This window comes from Gossypium arboreum, chromosome 10 (assembly GCF_025698485.1).
Source record: "Gossypium arboreum isolate Shixiya-1 chromosome 10, ASM2569848v2, whole genome shotgun sequence".
Classification (NCBI taxonomy): domain Eukaryota; kingdom Viridiplantae; phylum Streptophyta; class Magnoliopsida; order Malvales; family Malvaceae; genus Gossypium; species Gossypium arboreum.
The window spans coordinates 58,157,890-58,169,464 of NC_069079.1; positions in this window are offsets into that span (position 1 = coordinate 58,157,890).

Consider the following 11,575-nt stretch of genomic DNA (forward strand, 5'->3'; position numbering starts at 1 on the left):
CGCATGTTTAAGTTGGATTCACAAAGGATATGGGGTAGGAAGGTATTTGGAACGTTCTTCAATGAGTAGATCTCTTGGTAAGTATTGAACCTTCTTTCCATTTGTATCTTGTGGTTTAAGAAAAGTGAAAACCCTCTCGTCGACTAAGGCTAAAAGGGTTTTGGTGTTATTTGGTTTGTTGGTGCTAGTGAGGATTAAAGGCTACCGATTGAGGAGTGTGAAAAGCTTGGATCATCGGAGTGACTAAATCTAGTCATCAACTTGGCAAAAGGTATGAACCCAAGGGCCATTGTGGATGGTGGCGAATGTGTAAGTGATGATAATAGGTAGTTTTCGATTTGGTTTAATAATAACATGGTCTAATCTATAAGTGGTTGATTATAGGAAAAATCGCATAGGAGATCTCGTCGAGGAATATCACAAATCGTGTGTAACGAACCCTTTCATAGCTTAAAGCGATAAAATGTTGAAAAGCGAAATGCCAAATTCGGCATTTCCGGACTTGTGAGCAAGCTGACGCTCACTAGTTAGTTAGAATCGATGAGACGGTGATCGAGAACGATGGAAACAGTAAGAATGTGATTTTGGCGTTCTTGGTAAGTTGGGCCTCGAGGGGTCAAGTGGGGCCCATTGGGCTTTCGGGCCCATTTGGGTAAAAATTGGTAGAAAATGAAAATCTGTTATATGGCATGATAAGACTGTTAAAACCGTTATGGAATATAGGCTAAATGGGCCTAGATGACAGAATTGGCTAAGTAGGGCCCATTAGGGGTTTTAGGCCCAATGACTCGATTTCGCTAAAAATGGGCCAGAATCACTGTTTGCACCCATGGATTGTTAGTAATCGTTAATGAACATGGAAACCCTAATTTTTGGTAAAATTACGAGATTACCCTTATAATATGAAAATGACCGTTTTGCCCCTAGGTAAAAATGACCATTATACCCCTAGGGTTTATGTATGATTTTAATACATGGGATTTTGATAAATATGGTATGTATGATATGCACATGAAATGTATGATATGCACATGATATGTATGATATGCACATGATGTAATCATAACGCATTGGGTTGGGTTTTTATATGGATGGAGGAAGTGAAAAGGGCTTATGCCCCGATTATCAAAAGGGCTAATGCCCGATTATCAAAAGGGCTTATGCCCGATTATCAAAAGGGCTTATGCCCCGATTATAAAAGGGCTTATGCCCCGATTATTGAAAGGGCTTTTGCCCCGATTATTAAAAGAGGCTAGGCCTCGGTTATATGATAAAGCAACTATCTTTGCCAATGGAGAGTTTGGCGGGGTGGGTCGAGTTAATCCCACATGGTGTGTTGGTTGGTACGGGTGGAGAGTAGCGGATGGTGGGTTGAGTAGTCTCCCAAATGGGTTGCATTCTTTCATTGAAATTATATGTGACATTGAAATGGGCCTAAGGGCCATACTGTTTCTGATAAAAAAGGCTTGACCTAGTAATATGAAATATGAAAAGGCTTCGGCCCAGTAATATGAAATATGAAAAGGCTTCGGCCCAATATTATGAAATATGAAATATGAAAAGGGCTACGGCCCAGTGCATGATTGAGATTGGATTTGGGCTTAGACCCAACAAGCCGTTATTGTTTTGGGCTCTGAAAGGGCTTGTTGCACATCGAGTTTCCAAACTCACCCCTTTCCTTAACCTTCAGGTGAGCCTTGATGTGGGACTTGGGCGGAGGGATTCAGAGTGGCCACGGTGATCGCTTTGGACCTTTAAATAAGCGTTGGTTTTCATTTAATTTCCTTTAATTATTATTTATTTTGGGTTGTAATAAGGCCATTTTAACTTTTCTTTTATTTCTTCTCGAGATTATTTTATTCTTAATAACTTTAAAATTGGTTGATAATTATTCAATTGGGCTAGACTTAGGATGTGTTTTCAAAACGATAATTGTTTTTAAAATATCTCAACGCCACGATTAATTGATTTATCAAAGACGTTCACTTAAACAAATTTAAACTCGATATAACAAAGTGTGGCTATGGTTGTGGGCATGTCTAGGATTGGATCCAATCAAAGAGCTTGGTACTTAAGCAGCCTTCATGGCTCACCTCCTCTATCTCGAATACCTACCTGGTGCCTAGCTTACATACACTTTGTTAACTCAACAAAATATATGGTTTTTAAAACACTAAAACGGAACGTGGGTTTTCAACTCCAATGTGGCACGTCAGATTCGGCCATAACGTCTGGGCCGGGTTTGGGGTGTTACATGGGTTCACTGTATTCAACTAACTTATATGTTCGTACTAGCTTACTGGTAATTACTGATGAACCTTAGGTTATCCTTAGATTTATTTACTTGTTTTGAGTTCTGCATGTATAAATATTAGAATGGTGTGTAAGGAAGGAAACTTCCTGATTTTGGATTAAGTGTTAATGATTCTTGTATGCATAGGTAAATTTGATAGATCTGTAATCTGATAACTCTCAGGATTAGATGCATGTTTTGTATGCATGGTTAAGAATATATATGAATAAGACCATACGTTTTGTAACTGACTCTGAAATTTGGGTACGTGGTTGGCATGAAAATAAAATTTTTGAGTTATGTTGATTTGACGTATAGTATTCACCTATGTGGTACACCATTGACGTAGTTATGTTGATTTGACATATAGTATTCACCTATGTGGTACACCATTGACGTACTAAGTCTGTCTAAGTTCTGTATATGCTATTGGGTGTACTCTATGTTAATGTGTGAATTCCATTTTAAAGGTTCAGTTGTGCAGTTGGCATTCATATTGAAGATCTCTTTGGAAGTCACTAAGTTCATACGAACTTACTCTAGTACCTTTTCTTTCACATGCTTGCTGATTGAAGGAAGGCTTTTTTGAAGGACTAAGCCAGAGCATTGTTGTTCCTGTGAGATAACTATTTTGATAGTACTATGCATGACACATGGGAGGTGACACCTAGTGTATTTTAAGGAGAAAAGGTACAAATAACTTTTGTTTGTTAAGACATTTTTTTATGAAATCTTAGTGAAATTTCATGATTTGGATATTAAGTATTATATGTTGTTTAATAAAATTACTATACTTGAGTTTATATGCCATAAGATTTAAACATTATATTTAATCCAACAATGGTTTAATTCAAACATTGAAGTTTTATAAAGCTTTTGCTAGAACTGGTTTTGAATTTAAGATGATTTCTAAGTAGTGACACGTCATCTTGGATCTTTCTAAAGCATCGAGTTTCGCGTGTTACAAAACCTATATTCCTCTAATAATTAACCCCACATCCACTCGTTAATCTTCTTAGAGACTTAGCCTCTCATGCATCTAGATGCCATAACTCTTAGATTTAATTTAAACATGCAAAAAACACAAATAAATTAAAATAAGAGAAAGGTAAGAAATTGCTCAATTGATTGAATTAGATGTGCTCGAAAAGCCTTAGGTTCAAACCAAACCTAGTTGAAAAGAACTAAAATATTTTGAAATGGAAAATCAAATGAATTAAAATCTAAATCTACTAACTACGGCCTAAAAGTGTGTTTACATATTGGAAATAACCTTTCTATTTATTATGATGTTTAGTAGCCATAATTAGGCCTATTACAAGCCCTGATCCTAAAAAAGATTGATTGCATGGATGCTTTTAGCCTTGTCGAGTCTTATACCGCATGTTCAGACTTGTGTTGTGATTGTAACACCCCAAACCCGGCCTAGACGTTATGGCTGAATCTAGCGATGTCACATGGAATGGGGTTTGAAATCGAGATTGACAAGTTAAAACTGTTCCAGGTAATAAGCTTTTATTTAATTTGGAAAAACGTGAACTAGCTAATTTGCCTTAAAACATGTCTTTTAAGTAGAAGCTTTTGAAACCAATTATTTTACGAAACTGAAAATCTTAGTTTTTAGAAAAAACTGTGTTTTGTTGAGTTGCAGTTTAAGAATCCATAAAAATAGTATAAAATCCCAATTTAAACCAAGCAGTCCAAAGTCCCAACATTACAATAATACATACCCAAAGATAATTTAAAATCAAAAGCTATAATAAAGCAGTTAAGTAGTGGTGGTCACCGTCGAGCCTTCCGCTGCACCGATCCGCTTAAGCTGGGGATTACCTGTACAAATTAAATAGAAAAATGGGTGAGTTTTCGCAAACTCAACATGTAATCCCTATAGAAAACATACATACAAATACACATCAGAAAATAATCAATTACAGTCTGGGGCATGAGCCCATTATAGATTCAGTTTGGGCCTTGGCCTATTTGGATACAGTCTCAGATATAATTTAGGGCCTTGACCCATCTCAGATACAATATGTAATAGCAGAAAATCAGAATACTACCCACCAGCCTCTACACACCATCTCCATCCATCCCTGCACACAATGTGGGGATTAAATCAACCCACCCATCCCTACACACCATGTTGTACCGAAATGCAGCACATAATCAGAAATATGCGACAGAGTTGCCAGATAACAGGCTTAATAGCCTTTCAGACACTTCCTCCAGATAACAATAACCCACCCTGATGCAATGCAACATACAAAAGATGTCATGCTATTATGCAATTACAGTACATACATTCAGATATCATAATTCATGCTAGGTTCAGAAATCAGATAGACAGATCGCTCATATAGGGGTCTAAGTAGGGCTTACCGACCCTTCAGTAGGTCCACAGTTGACTTCGGCGACCTGTGCAACCTTAGAAAACTTTCAAAAAAATGGGCTCACATATTCACACGAACCAAATTGGCCTTGGCCATGTGATTCATTTTTAATGTAACCCATGCTAGCTAAATATGCATATATGTTTTCACTATTTACTTATATGTTCATTCAAAGCTATCTACTTGAGCCATTGTCACTAAATTATTTATATCTTGAGCTACAGAATTCCAAATTAAGATCCGCTTGATGTTTTTGAAACTAGACTCAAATAACTTTCTACTATAAAATTTTCAGAATTATAGTTTATCAAATAAGTACAGTAAAATCTTCAAATTTGTCCCTATTCTACTGTTTGACCGCTTCAACCTCTCCTTACTAAAAATTATTTATCTCTTAGTACAAAATTTGGATGATATTTCTATTTGTTTATCTTGAAAATATACTTATTCAGGATTTAGATATATAAATTTAAGCCCCTAATTATTTTTTTACAATTTTTTATGATTGTTTAAAGTCATAACAGGGGAACCTGAAATCATTCTGACCTTGTCTCACAAAATTTATTATATCTCATAATTTACAATTCCATTGTTTAGAATCTTTGTTCCATGAAAAACTAGACTCACTAAACTTTAATTTTATATTTCATTCAACCTCTAACTCAATTTCTGCTATTTTTTTATGATTTTTCAAAATTAGACTACTATTGCTGTCCAAAACTATTTTAGTGCAAAACGTTGTTTTCCAAGTTTATAACACCTTTACTTCCTTTCTCTACAATTTTTCGCATCATTTTCTCTTATTTCTCGATAGCACGCAATTTCTACTTTTCGCTAAATCCCGTTTTCTGTATTTCAGGTACACACCTGGTATCGATTCGTTGTGCAAAGTAACCCGAGCCTTCAAAAACCTATATTTGACCAATATATCCCTTAATTAATCACTTGATTAGTTAATCAAACCAAATATCCCCAACATGAAACTCGAGAAACTAAACCAACGATGACTTAAAAACTTACCATGACAAATCTGATAACCAGTCGTCTCTACACACTGGAATATCCGCTTAAAACCTTTGAATAGCACCAAAACGAGAGTAAAATGAACCCTTTGTTAATTGCCTAATAGAAATACATTAACTAAGGAGAAAAATTCCACTTACCAAAATAGATGAAGTTGAAAGTTGTACCCAAAGAGATGAACCGATCAAGAAAACGAAAAGAGAGGGGAAAGAGAAGAAACAAGATTCGGCCAGAGGGAAACAAAAACCAAAAGTGAACAAGAAGGGAGAAGAAACGGTAGAGAAACAAAAGTCTAGCGTCAAAAAATTTGTTGGGAAAAAAGAAAATAGAAAACTGATAAGAAGAAAATCTTATTTTGATAACTTCTCCCCAATTATCTCCTAAAAACACTCCCTATTAACCCACTAAAACACAACTACTCATCAGTCCAGTTTAATTTGAACTCCACCACGCCACTTGCATCAAACAAAAATTAATTCCCCTACTTGTTTAGGGACTCGAACACAAGACCTCCTACACACTAACACTCCGCTTAACCACAAATCAACAGGCCTATTCTGATATATTTTTACCAACAATCAAATAAAAGCCTATTGAACAAGAGTAAAGCCTAATTCATTCAAAATACCAAAATTTTCCCAAGTGAAGGCTTCAACTTAGGACCTCATACACACACTAAGAACACTTAACCACTGAAGCAGACAGATATTTGTGTCATATTTTCACAATAATGAAATTATAAATTTTGGGGCGTTACAGTGATCTACTGTAATTTGATATGACAAATTACGCTTTACCATTGACGTTGTCCAAGAAAGATTCTATTTGGGTGATTGTCGATCGATTGACGAAATCTGCTCTTTTTTTACCTCTGCGCACTGATTGCAGAAGTTGGTGAGGTTGTACATTGCTGAGACTGTGAGACTTCATGGGGTACCAGTGTCTCTCATTTTGGATAGAGATCCTCGTTTTACGTCACGATTTTCGAAAAATTTGCATGAGATACTCGACACAAGATTAAATTTCAGTACTGCTTATCATCCATAATTTGTTAGACAGTCTGAGAGGGTTATTTAGATTCTCGAGGATATGTTGCGAGGTTGTGTAATGAAATTCTGAGGAAATTCAGAAGAGCTTTTACCACTTGCAGAAATTGCTTAAAATAATAGTTTTTAGTTGAGCCTTCAGCTGGCTCCGTATGAGGCACTGTATGGGGCGCAAGTGTAGTACACCTTTGTGTTGGACGAATTTGGGAGAAAAGAAAGTGTTGATACCAGATTTAGTTGAAGAGACTGAGAACAACGTGAAGATTATTCGGGATCGATTGAAAGTTGCATCAGATCGACAGAAGTCCTACTCTGACTTGAAGAGAACAAACATTGAGTATAATGTGGGTGATAAAGTCTTTCTTAAGGTTTCACCTTGGAAGAAGGTATTGAGATTTAGTCGTAAGGGGAAGTTGAGTCCAAGATTCATTGGACCTTACCACATTATTAAGAGGACTAGACCAGTGGCTTATCAGTTTGAGTTACCTACAGATTTGGACCGTATTCAGAATGTGTTTTATGTGTCCATGTTGTGACATTATAGATCCGACCCTTCTCATGTGATTCTAGTAGAGGATTTTAAGGTCCAGTCTAATTTGACATTTGAGGAGGAACCACTACAGATAACTGATCGTGATGTTAAAGTTTTAGGAAGGAAGCAAGTTCTACTTCTGAAAGTGTTATGGAGAAATCATGATTCAAGTGAGGCAACTTGGGAACTTGAAAATGCGATGCGACAACAATATCCTCACCTATTTCCATTAGGTAATTTTGAGGACAAAATTTCATTTAAGGAGGGAGAGTTGTCACATCCTGTTTTTCTAATTAATTTAATTTAATAAAAAGGGTGAATCTACTAGCTCTTATGTCTTAATATTATTTGCGCATTATTGAAAACAAGGAAGTGTTTTGGCTTAGTGGTAAGAAGCTCTTTAGCTATCTATGAGGTCTCTAGTTCAAACCCCTTTTTTCCCACCTTGTTTTACTCATTTGCCAAATGCTTTTCTCTTACCATAAGCTTAAAGTGCATTGAACCTGGTCCTGGTTGGCTAAGCTACACCACCCTTTGTGTCGTCCATCACCCTCATTTGCACCCTAGTCTTAATTTTTTTCATTTCCTACCTCTCATTTTTCTCTTTTTTTGGCCACCACAACCACCACCCTCTTCTTTCCACCATCATGAACTTTTTGCACCACCACCTCACCACTGTCCACAACTAACATTTCTTCACTTTTCCTTCCCATTTCTCCTCCCCTCTTCCACCGTGCACTGCCGTGTCCATCACCATAACCACCGTGGGTCACCTTCTCCTCCAACAATTTTCTTCTCTTCTCTCTTTTTCTCCTATCTTTTAATTAAAAATGACCGTTACACCACCATCAGACAACCACATTCCCCATAGTTGGACCACTGCCGAGCTACAGCTGTCAAACCATCATCGTCGCTAGTGACCGATTTCTTCCATTTTATTTATCTTTCTTTTGTTGATTACTTTAGTGACTAAAAAACCTATTTTATTTTATTTTATTATTTTAGATTATTCAACTGTTGATTTCGCTCCATTTTCGTTCCTTCGATCATCTTGTAACGAAACAAGTGTAAGTGAAGTTTGTGATTGAAAATCCTTCATTTTAAGATTTTGAGACATGGATGAATGGTTTAGGGCCTAAATAATTAGTATTTTATTTTAATTATTTCAAAAATCATTAGTACTAATACGATATTGTGTTATCATGAAGGATTGAATATCAATGCTTTAAGAAATAAATAGTGAAACATTAAGAGAGTGACGAATCCAAGCATTCGAATTGAGGGTAAGTGTTGGTGAGATTTTCACATTAGATCACGTATTAAAAGCTAAGTTATTAGAATAGATCATGACTAAAATGGGTTAATCGTGCGTTTAGATTTGTGATCAAGGCTAGACTTAAATGAAACTTTTACAAGGGAGCAAATGGTTTAGATCTACATTAAGGTGTGAGATTTAACTCTCATTTTAAGTGAAGTTTAATAATACTATTTAATTAAAATGTTAATTAATTAATTAATTAATGTGTGAGTACCTTAAGTACTCGTGTGGAGTTGAAATACTAAATCGAAGAGGAAACCAAGTAAGCGACCTAAACTATTAACTGCTGTGAAAGTCCATGATTTGTGATATGTGATGTATGTAATGCTGATCTCAACTCTATGTTATGTGATTTATGGCTAGATTAATATATGATGATCTAAACATGTGATATATGTGTATATGTATGTGAAGATCCATGTAATATAAATATGTATATTAAAGCATGCTAAAGTGAAAGCTATATTATATGTGAAAATGTGAGCATGATACATGCATATGTGTAAAAACTGAGAAATATGAGTTATGAGCATGAATATGTGAAAAATGGGAAAAGTGAAACATATGTGTTTAAATGGCCATATCACATGCATGGGTTGGGATTGTGAAAGGAGGAAGCTATGTGGCAGTTTAACTGTAATTATGTGGTTGTTATCGGTAATTATGTGATGGTTTATCCACGATGTGCTATGTGACCATTCATCGGTATCTATGTGGTGGCTTGTCCACAAACTGGTGTGTTATTGGATGGACGAGTTCTGGGGAACTCAATATTGGTCTGAAGCGGAGATGGGTAGGAAGTCCTATTTTTGTGCATTGTTCATAAGCATGCCATGTTTGATTCAATAAATGAGATAATATGTGATTTCTGCGAAAAAAATGCGTTGTGGTATTTTTTTGTGTTATATTTTAAAATAAGTGTTTATTTTGATCTCACACTGAGCCTTTCAAAGCTCATCCATTGTATTCATGTGTCTCAAGTAATCCTCATTCTTAAGGCTCGAATTTGAATCTTTAGAGGGGCTATCGGTATAATATGTTTTTGTGATTATGGATTTTTGATATGGTTTGGTGTTTTATGGATTTTTTAAATTTCTTTTGGACTTTCTGTATGGACTTTAAATTGGGTGTTTAAATGGTTTTGGGACTTTAATTTTTTTTATATTATGAGCTGTGGTATGGAAATTATTTTGATATAATAAGGTATTATGCATGTATTGTTTTTACAAGATTTTTATATGTTCAAAGAAATATTTTAGTGATTACTAGCCGTTGCAAATATGAGTTTTAAAAACTAAGTTATATTTCAAATAAATTTTTAACTATAAAAGAACACATGAATCTATAACGAAAAGTACAAGATGCTTTACAAAATCAAATGATTTCAAAGACATGTGATTTTATTTTAAAATCACTTTGGCTATTTTCAAGGTCCATGTAATTGCTCAGATTGGCCATAGCGTCTAGACCCATTTTTAGGGGTTACAAAGACCACTCATTTCAAGACTGGTGATGATATCGCGATACCAAGCTCTCAGTATCGTGATAGCACTTTCATTAGGAGACAAAAAATGACACCAAGGGCAATGTTTGTCTAAACGAAGCACCGATGTAATAGCATAAATTAGGGCCTAGCAGAATAGTGGTTTCGAGACCAAAAATCTAAATTAGAAATAATTATTTTATAATTATTGTAAGGTCTATGATATGTTTATATGATTGTGTAAAATTTTCATGAAGAAATTATATGTGAGAAGTGTTTAATTTGGCTTTAAGGACTAAATCACGTAAAGTGAAAAAGTTGCATTCTAATAGCTAAAGGTATTAAATAGCTGTAGAATTTTTAGTGGAAGCCTTTATGTGGAAATTAGCCCATTAATAAGTTAGTGGAAGATATTTGTTTGGTATTATTGAAATTAGTTAGAAATTAAAAGGGTAAATGGGTAATTAAGTTTAAAAGGTATAATAAGACAAAAATGCAAAAAGCTATCATCTTTTTTTATTTCTCTTTCTTCTCCATTGATTTTTACCCAAGGAAATGGCCATGGAAGCTTGAAAATTTCAGTAACTTCTAACCCTCACAAGTAAGTATTTTGATGGTCATTTTTGATGGTTTTTGTATTTTTGGAACCCTTGTAGCTTAATTTAGCTAATAAAGAGACTATTTTGCAAAATGATTGAAAGTCTAGGGTTTTTCCATGAGAATATTCATGTAGTTTGCTGCATTTTTATGGAAGAAAATGAATCTTGGTTGTTAAATAAACAACTTTTGTTAAGTGATTTTCATGAAAACACCTAAAATGGACCATTTTGTACAAGTGGTAAAATAGATGGTAAAGGTGTGAAATAATGAAATATGTGGGTTGTTGTAAGTAAGATAAATATTCGGCTAGGCTTGGATTGGGATAACATTGAATGATTTTTTTTCGAGTCTAGGGACTAATTTGCAAATAAGTGAAAGTTTAAGGCAAAATGGTAATTTTTGCAAAATATGATTTTTGGGTCAATTTGAATATTGTGAGTAATAAATAAGCTATATTTGAAATGTTAGATCAAGAAAATCGAGATTCGGGCTTAAATCGAGAAAGTACGTGGTTAAGGACAAAAAGGGAATAATTAGTTGTTTTTGCATTCGAGGTAAGTTCGTGTGATAATAATAATGCAATGTCTTATTTGAATTGAAATGCCTAATTTTTATTATATAATTTGCATGATTTGTTACGGACATACTCGACGAGGAATCAACAAACGATTCGTATGATAAAATTGGTAAGACAATAATGTTACTGTGATTTGTGATTGCAATCTAAATTGATATGAAAATGCGGATACATTGAATTATATGTTTGTGGTACTATGTACGTGATGGTGTTACGCTTCACGAAATTATATTGTAAGCTATGTATATGCAATGACCTAAAACATATGTCTATGATGTTTGATGACATTGTAATGAATGGTAACTTGGTGTTA